Source organism: Fukomys damarensis, unplaced genomic scaffold, assembly GCF_012274545.1.
Source record: "Fukomys damarensis isolate Sample0158 unplaced genomic scaffold, DMR_v1.0_HiC HiC_scaffold_32, whole genome shotgun sequence".
Taxonomy (NCBI): domain Eukaryota; kingdom Metazoa; phylum Chordata; class Mammalia; order Rodentia; family Bathyergidae; genus Fukomys; species Fukomys damarensis.
This window is the reverse complement of record NW_022900944.1, coordinates 19,984,407-19,992,741: the sequence shown is the minus strand read 5'-3', so window position 1 is coordinate 19,992,741 and position 8,335 is coordinate 19,984,407.

Below are 8,335 nucleotides of genomic sequence, written 5' to 3'. Positions count from 1 at the left end.
TATACATATATATATATTTGTTTGATTTGTTTTGTTTTTGTTTTTTGAGACATGGTCTCACTATGTAGTTGAGACTGACCTGAAACTCACTATGTAGCCCAAACTGGTCTCAAACTCACAGTAATCCTCCTGCCTCAGCCTTCCTAGTGCTGGGATTGCAAGCATGTACCACCACACCCGGCTGTAACTATATTTTTAAAAAAGAAACATTAAAATAAAAAATTAACATTATTTAAAAAAAGCTTACAATAAGAAAAGATATAGGATGAAGAGGACAACGGAGTTATAGAATAGGAATTCTAAACTTCTTGTGTAACTTCGAACTTGGGAGCTCATAAAACTTTTCATACTCAAAAAATGAAATCACAATAAAAGAAAAAATATAGCTAATCCTAAAAAACTGATTGAGATGAAATTAATAAGTTATTATGTATCGAGTTGATGACACAAACACTCAAATATTTATTTTGGTTGACTTTTACACCTAGAATTTTGACTGTGTATCCTTGATGAAATATATTCTATATCAATCAGTGCTTATTAGAGAAACAGATTTAATACAAGATATACAAATATATAAGAATTTACAAGATAGGCCTACAATGGCCACCCATACAGTCAGGTGTGGAAGGGTGCAAAGGGGCTGTCTGCTCACTGGAGATCCGAAGGCCTGGAACTCAGTGCAGAGTCCATATCAGGAGGCTGGAGAGTCTGCATGGGAAGCCAGGAGACAACGGCCAAGGTGATGGCAAAGACTGCAGTTCCTCCGAAGAAACAGAAGCCAGCCTTCCTTCATCAGCTCCCCGACTCAGGTGACAATTACGTTGAGCATTTCTTACAAAAGTTGACACAATCAGTTAATTATCGCATACCCTTAAACACCAGTTGCAAAAGTGTTGTACTTTATTCATCAATCTGATTATTAGAAATACTATTGATATTGCTTTTGCTGTATATGCTATGATAATGTGAATAAGAAATTTCAGGGAGCACATCAATGAGTTTCTGCTGATTAATACTTTAGAATAAGATGAGCAACATTTTTTCTTCTATTCATTTCTTTAGTGAAATCATATGGCTTGCCTTAAATATTTAAAATCAGTGCAAATGTGATAACTACATTGAACTCAAGGCCTCACCACCTGCTCAGGAGAGAGCCCAGTGCGGCTGCATTTATCTTTACTGCAGCCATGGACCCTCCAGGCGAGCGCTGCGTCTCCATCATGTCTGCCATGGCAGGGGCTCCATGAGCAAGCACCCTGTGCAGGTTTTACCCGATCGGGCCCAAAGAAAAGCTCCTGTCACTGCTGAATCCATATGGCATGTGGCTTAATAGAGGGTGGAATTTGGTTTCCTTGTGACTTCATGGGAAGGTCCAGACATGTTCAGGATCATTAACAACTCTTGGGCAAACAGAAAATTAGCAAAGGAACTGGAAAATAAATTCCTTTTGCCCTCTTTCCCTTGAAGGACTGTCCTAAGGCAGTGAGAGCCTGAGACAAGACTTGCAGTCCTGTGGGACAGGACTGAGTCTCTTCCTCACTCTCAGGTCTCTTTCACCCTCACTCTAGCTCCTCCCATGCTTACATTTCCCAGTAAAGCTTCAACAGGTCATCTTGCTTCAGGTTTTACTTTGTAGCAAATCAAGGCTAAGAAATCAATCGTGTCCATGTGCTTAGGAAAATATTTTAGTGAAAAAATATAGGCATGAAAGCATGGAAGATAAGTAAGAAAATTCCAGTAACTCACTTTTAATTGAAAATATCTGTATGGACTGACAAGACAAACAGTAAAAACTTTATTTCTAGTTTTGTCTATAATAACAACAATGATAAATCAGTAACAATGGGCATGTCTGTTATTGGAATTATGGTCTGCATCATGTCTCCTTAAAAAGTCCTGAAGAGTGGCTATTTGTAAAGTTGGGACAGAATAAATGAGAAACCTGAGATTTCTCAGATAGCCTAAAAGAATATAGATTGTGTCAAAGAAGCATAGAAACCAAAATAAGAGCTTTCAATGGCCAAAGATTAGAAAACTTGGCTATTGGAAACCCGAACACAATTTACTAGATGTTATGGTGTATGTGTAGATGTCCCCCCAAAGCCTCATGCAGTCATAGGGGTGACTATTCAGAGGTGGTTGGATTTAGGATGTGTGGTGCTTTGATCAAGGATGTGTGATTACTTAATCAGCCCACTGATTGCTTCGGCATAGCTCTGGCTAGGATTAGGAAATGAGTGCTAAATCCACCCTAGGATGAGTACCCTGCAGAAAATATAAGGGACAGGAAGAGGGCTAATGTGGTCTTGCTTGCCTGCTTGGCCAGGACTATTTCTCCTCTGTGATGCCCCTCTACCACAGAGCCTTGCCTTGGAGCCAGCCAACTATGAACTGAGACCTCTACAAACCATAAGACGAAGTAAAACTTTCTCTCTTTTAGTTGTCAAGTATTTTGTCTCAGCAATGAGAAAGGTAACAAAGACCTCAGACCACATTCACCATGCAAAAACCCCCAAGTTCACCATGTGAGAGAGAAAACCACAAGATGAAAGAAAATCCCACTCATTAACCAGCTTATTAAAAGCAAAGACCAAAGAATAAAATTTATTCTGCCTATTCTTTGTGAACTGAATTTGAAGGTAAGCAAGAATCCCTGGATAATTCTTTAAGAATAATTCTTGCTGGACCAGGGATGTAGCTCAGTGGTGCCACCACTTGCCTTGCAAGCACAAGGTCCAGAGTTCAATCCCCCATACCAAAAAAAAAAAAAAAAAAAAAAAAAAAAAAGAATAATTCTTACTAATAGATGTAGAAGGACTGATACTATTAGAAAACTTTATGAAATGAAAAGAATTAAGTTGTGTTGAGTCTATGTACCTACTCTTCATAATCAATATAATCACTGTATACTGCAAATACATACTAATAAAAAATAAGGAAACACCATTTGTAATCTCATAAAATAATTTATTTTTTGGATCTGATACTGAGAAAGTGAATTTATAACTTATTTCAATAAGTTAGATCATTTAAAAATAATGAAAGAATTATATAACTAGATCAAAGGTATATTTATTTATAATCTTGAGACTAGGAATAATTTTTATAGAAAAATGTATTAGTAAAAGTCTTTTTCACATAAAATACTGTTCACTTAAACACTTAAATTTTTTTCTTAGAAAATTAATTTTATTTACTAGATTTGTGCTAGTTTAGCTACCAGTCATAATCTTACTGATCAAGGTCTCAATAATTACAGAAATATACAAGGAAAACGCAGAATCTTTTAGCAAGTGTTGAAATAGTTTCTCCTCACAAAACATTGTCTAAAGGCCAAATAAACAGGTCCAGTTAACATCTTAGAGCAGAAGCTTAGTGGATTAGATCAATATTTAATGTTTCAGAAGTAACTGGCACAGCCGCATGAAGAAATATCGCAACTGGGACATCTGGTTGGTGATATTCTAATGCCTAAAATTTCATTAGTGGCAGAGCGATCTGACAGGACAGTATGAATTTGAGGGATGTTTCAGAAGAGGAGTCATCATATATTTCCCTTTTCGTCTTTCTTTGCTTCCTCTCATAACCTCTTTCTTACCCTGGCCTTCCTTCTTAGAATCCAGGAAGGCAGAAATACTTCCTGTAGCACCCGCACATACCATGTGTTTTCTCACCTCTGATTTTCAGTTTGTTTGTGGTGCTGGGAACCGAACCCAGGGCCTTTGCACTGAGCAATATTCAAAGCCCTTTTTTTCTTTTTTTACTTTAAGACAGGGTCTCTCTGAGTTCCTAAGTTGTCCAGAGTGGGCTCAAACTTGTGGTTCTGTCTCAACTTTCTGGTGTGATGTTGAAAGGGGAATTTTGTCTCCATGGTTCAAGCTGGACTTACTGTGGGGAAATTACCTCTTGAAATTTTCTTTGTTCAACTTGTCTGGGTTGGTCCTTTCTTACATATGTCTGAGCTTAGGTTTGTCTTTGTCTCTAGAAGAGTTTTGTCATTTCACCAGAATGTAAATGAGATATAAGCCTCATATTCTAAATCACCCTCTAAGCATGTTGCCAGCATCATGTGTGAGCCAATACCATGACTGAGCCCACCTGCTAACAAATATTCAAACTCTGTAACCAGTAAATGTATGTCAGATGTGCCTTATCTATAACCCCGCCCCCCCAAGAGTATATCCTCTTTTGCTGAGCACTGGACAGGGCCAGTCTCCCATGTGTGAATTTAGACTGGTCTACAGGTGTTAAACAAAGCTTTACTTTGTCTCTGAGGCTCCTGGTGTGCTTTCCATCTTCTCAGACTAGTGGCAATAAGCTATATCAATCAAAAGGAATGTTTGCCATTTCAATATCACAGGTATGCACCACTCCCCTGGTGCAGTCCCTGTCTCTTTTCATTCTTTTTCCTGTGTGCAGCAGCCTTTTGTTCACATTTTTGTTAGGTTAAATCACATTGCATCCTGTAAGGCATGCACCGTTGTGTACTTCAATAGGTCAGACCAAATTAATTACTTTTGTTTAATTAATTAATTTCCTATCTCCATAAAACTTAGTCCCTAACTTTATCATAGCCCTCATGGTATCAAATGATTTTTAAATTGCATTTTTCAGACTATTTTACCAGAATGAAATATTTAAAGGCTTGGGTTATTTAGTTTCATGAATGAAAATTTTCTTATGTAAACTTCAATGTGTTGTTTAAGATTAAGTAATTTTTTTAAAAATCACTTTCATCAATCACTGGGCCAATTTGCTGATGATTTAATAAATCAGACTGCTATGGTCCCTGCTTTCTCAAATGATTGCTGGTCGTTGAAATATATAATCAAAGAAACTAATAAAACATACAGTGTGAAAAGTTTAACAGTCATGATGGTGATGACGATGATAATGTTAGTTAAATAGTTATTGAAAGCATTTATGTTTTGGGTGTGGTTGTAAGCAATAAACCTGTATTATCTCATCTAACCTTCTAATATCTGAATAATACAGGGAATAATTTTATAGACATCTATAGGAAGACCCTTTGAGGTCAGTGAATACTTCTTGAATTCACTACTAAATTGACAGCTAAAGTATGACTAAGGATTAAGCTGTGTCTGAATGTGTGTGTGTGTGTGTGTGTGCATGTGAGTGTGTGTGTGTGTGTGTGTGTGTGTATTTGGGTGAGGTTTAGAAAAAGGAGGGCATTTCTAATAGGAAACACAAGTGAGTCAATATGCCCATTTAGAGGATGCTGGGCTTTTTGCTCTAATGTCAGACTATGGGTATCATGGAGCTTAATTCTCTTGGAAATAATCGTAAAAGTTTTTTAAAAAATGGACCAGACTCATCATCCTCATTTTACAGAGGGACACTGAATCCCAATTCACTGACATAAATTCTTAATACCATGGAGAGTCATTGGCAAAGGTCAGTTTCCAGGACTGGACTGTAACCATGACACCATGAGGCTGCCTCTGCAGACTGCTAAACTGTTTTTACTCCTGCCAGCCAGCTGTAAAGCATGCAGAAAACAACATGGTTTATAATTCCCAAATACCACATTCCAGCTCACATTCTTCTCTTGACTTTATTTTATAAAAAATATAAATTATATAATAGAGTACATGTCTGTATGAAATCTTTAAGCAGATGTGATCCAGAAATGCTCTCCTTCCAACTCAACACATTGATTCTTCCCACATTAAATCCACTCTGAAAATGTGTCATGACTTTTCAACTTGTAGGCTACAATTCCATTTTAATTATATCCTTGATGGACACTCTTATTTTGAAGTGGTTCCCATTTTTTATAAGGGCATGGTTTTTGGAAGCAGATGAAATGGGACCCCACTTCTGAGTATGCCACTTACCTGCTGTGCGACTTTGAGTTACTTATATAACCTCTCTACATTAGTACCCAATCTCTCTCTCTCACTCTCCCTCTGTGTGTGCATGTGTGTGTGTGTGTGTGTATATATATATATATATTATATATATTATATAAAATAGATATATAGAGTCTGTATATAATAAAATATTCAGATAGTTCCCACCAGTAGACTATGAACTTTAAAAGAGCAAAGATTATAAATTTGCTCACTTCTGGCATCTATCTCTGTGGCAAACATGTAGTACATGCAATACATGTTGGTCGGCCTATCTAGTTATTAAATGGTTGAGGCAAAGCTAAAACTCGGTTTTCCAATGTTTAGGTCTACATTTTTCTAATAACATGAAAAATTAAAGCAGAACAAAATCATTGTTTCTTCAATTTGTAAAGCTTGTTCTGGAAAAAAAATTGGTCTTAGAAGTTTGATTATTCTATGATGTTCTGATATGTTGACTTGAATTCTGCCTGATTGCAGCTGGTGCAAGTCATGTGCATATTAACAGTTAGCTAGGGAGCGAGGACTTTTGTGGAGCAGTTAGGAAGTGAGACAGTACTTTATTGTGACTGTCCTGCTGGGTGGTGGATGGATAGCCTGGCTCTGGCACTGTTGTTTATTCATTTCAAATTGCTTTCTTTACAGCTCCAGTCTAGAGGAAATACCATCTCTGAGCCAAACTGGGGCCAGCCACTCAAGCTAGTGAACTGGAACTGAGAAATCTCAAACAGGAGCCGTACCTCTCAAACTTGGTTACAGCTAGTTATGTAGAAACACATTCTGCCATGAGTTCCTTTAACACGCTCTCCTTTATAAAGCATAACCTAACAAAGAGAGTGGGGGCAAATGTTATTTCCAAATCCACTAAAGTTGTTTAAACTGTGGTCTTCCTGGCCTTAATTTTACAAGCAGCATGAACAGCTGAAGGAAATAATGCTGTGGCTTACAGATGTGAAATACCATAGCTACCGAGTTCCTTTTGATGAGATGCCATCAGACTTTCCCACTAAATAAATGAATGTAAATTTCTGCTTCAGTTCCTTAAAAAAAAGCAAAACAGCCATTATTGTACAACAATGGTTCCTGTCTTCTTTTGCTATTTCCTTTTGGGTCAGTGATAAAATATACAGAGAACACATTATCTCTGTCTGCCAATCATAGTTGGCAGTATAACATTATCCTTTAACAACATTTATGAAGCAATTTGCCATAGGAATGGGCATGATATGATGGTTTTCAGATGGTAACCTCAACTAACTGCTTGAAAATGCAAACAATTTAGGATCTGACAGGTTCAATTCTCAAGTAGAGGAGGTCCATTGTGATGTTTGGCTCTGGTTGAATATTCAATCACCCACTTCCCTGTTTGAGGGAAATATGCTAATGGATTATTGCTACAGTCTTTGAACTCCCAGGACAAGTGAAACCCAGAATTCTATAGCCCTGATGCCGGTGGGTATGATTACATTTGATGGATGCAAATAATCTTGGCTTTAGTATTTTGATTGATCTGAAATGTACTAATAAGAGATTTCTTTTTTGTCATACAAACAATATATTACAGAATCAAATCCTAGTCCAAGAGTTCACTTAGTTTACTCTTAGCTATTGTCTAGCTTCCTTTTTTAAATACTTCCTATTAACAGCATACATTTTAACTGGGCCATCAACCCAACATATTAACATAAAACCTTAAAATAATATAATTACATATATCCTATTTTTCAACAGACATCACAAAAATAAAGTAGAAATAACAAATCTCTCCTGAAAAAAATTTAGTTTTCAATACCAGGTAGGTTCATCTTTTAAAGGAAGTATAGCTGATTTTATTTACGAAAGGAAAGACATCTATGGCTTATAGTATGGTGTCCATGTATCTAGCTTCTGAGACCTATTCCTGAAACTGAAACTAAGGGAAGAGAAATCACTTTTCCTCCATGATCCTTGAGTTGTACTGGAAGGTGTTGAGCATATTTAAAAAATATTTATTTTACACTTGGATGTTGGACACAGCTGAAATTTGATTTTATCACATGATTCCTCATAACAGTGTTTTGGGTTTTTGTTTTCCTGTTTTGGTTTGTGTACTTGTTGCACTTTTATTTTTCTTTCTCGAGAGAAGGGTAGCTGAGAAAAGGAAGGGGAGAATATATTGTGCATAAAGTCTCCCCGCATGAACTCTGGGTGGCCTTTGTGTGCTTCTGTGGGGTGAGCTCTTTATCCACGCAGGGGTCACGTTCATGTTCTCATCTTATGGCGATTCTGTGAGCCACTGTGTGTGAGATATTTGCTTTCTACATGTTTAGATCGTCTTTCTCAATCAAACAATTGAGGTGGATAGATATGTTTTATTTGTCATAATGTTAGAGATATACTCTGGCAGCCCTTCTCTTGTTTGGATTGCTTTGGGTTGGTCTTCATTTGGGTCAACTCCATTTGGGTCTTCATATGAGCCA